Source organism: Coregonus lavaretus (genome assembly GCF_964263955.1).
Source record: "Coregonus lavaretus genome assembly, chromosome: 32".
NCBI lineage: Eukaryota > Metazoa > Chordata > Actinopteri > Salmoniformes > Salmonidae > Coregonus > Coregonus lavaretus.
Window position 1 is genome coordinate 7,905,681 of NC_140019.1, and position 1,903 is coordinate 7,907,583.

Genomic DNA, 1,903 nt, shown 5'->3' on the forward strand with positions numbered 1-1,903 from the left:
GTATATATTCTTAAATCCCATTCCTTACTTTTTTGTGTGTATTGGGTATATGTTGTGTAATTGTTAGATATTACTGCATTTCGCTACACCCGCTATAACATCTGCTAAACACGTGTATGTGACAAATAACATTTGATTTGATTTTATTTGTATACATATTGCAGCTTAGAAATGGCCTTGGTCTCACAAGTTGTATCCCAAATGGCACCATATTCCCTATGTCGTGCCCTATGTAGTGTACTATGTAGGGAATGGGGTGCCATTTGGGACACAGCCACAGTCTCACATTGCATTCAAAGAGAACAGGGAGTTCAGATTATTACATGGTATTACTAGGGCCCAGAGTTTTTCCTGAGCATGTGACCTGACTAGGAAAAACCCAGGTCCCTAATTATCACTACATATGATTGAGCAACAACTGCAGGTATTTGCTGCACATCTACCTTGTCATTTTCACTCATTGTTACAGAGAATAAAACATTATCTTTACCAAAAGCATACTAGACAATACAGAAATATTTCAAAAATGGAGGAGGTGTGGATTGCAGACCTCCAGCCCACTGTGTTAGTCAGTATCAGTGAGACAGATGATGAGGAGGAGAACGGTGGAGGTAGTGGGATTTGCTTTCACAAGTGGTGTGTTGCATTGCAGACACAGTGACTGTCTGAGAGTGAATTGGACCCTCAACTCAATGCACTCCAACCCACACAGATGAATCAGAAAGATTTCCTATTTTCATGTGTTGCGTGGTTCAGACTTCTTCTTTAAAAGGCTGTACTCTTCCTGGCTCAGTTGACGCCTGTGTATAAGGCCTGAGGGGAAATTCCTAGGCTGCGTCTGAAATGGCACCCTACTCCATATATAGTGCACTACTTTTGATCAGGGCCCACAGGGCTAACAGTGCACTATATAGAAAAAAGGGTCCCATTTTGGACATAGCTCTAGACTCTGTACATTACTGTGGATATATGTAGTGCAAATTGTTTTGACTCCCTCCCCTCTTAGTATTCTGGTGGTGTTTCTGAGAGCTTGCAGCATTTTAGGATTTGTAGAGGTTATTTGGGGATTTTACTGTGGTCACGTGCTCTCTAATCTTGAGGTAATTATGGAAGATTTCCCCTTTTACAACATCAGGCCACCAGGGACAGTTGGCCCTAGTCATCTGTCAATGTGACAACACTGAAAGGTTGACACCAGCATTCTCTCTCTCTCTCCATCCCATATCCCCCTCCTCATAATAGCATCTTCATCTTCTCTTTCTATCCTCACTAACCCTATTCTCACACTGTTTTCCAAGCAGCAGCGTTGGTCCATGTGTAGGCCTAGTGAGTGTGTCGCTATGACAACAGACAGTGAAAGGTTGACACCAGCACTCTCTCTTCCATCAAATATCCTCCTCCTCATATCTTCCCTTTCTTCGGTTTCTATCCTCTCTAATCTTATTCTCCCTCTTTATTCCCACCAGCAGCCTCGGCCCATGAGGAGTGAGTGTGTCGCTGTGACAACAGACAGTGAAAGGTTGATGCCAGCCCCCTGTCTTCCATCACATATCCACCCACTTCATCCAAAATTAATTCAAAAGCATCCGCAGCCTGACTAGAGGGAAAACACTTCTTTAAAAGAAGCTCAGGACCTATAGATACAGGAACTCTTTAATACAGCTGTTTAATGGATACATTTACCAAAGACTCTTGATTGGTTAATAGGAGTGTACATACGTATTGAACTTTCACTGTAAATATGTTGCCTATTGCACTTTTTATATGAAATGTCTTTTGTCTTTTTAAGCACATGACTAAACCAATTTCCCCCTGGTGGGGTAATAAAGTGTTTCTAATCTAATCCTCTATGTAATGCTATCTTCTCGTTCCATCATCTCTACTGTTCTAATCTCCCTCTGTA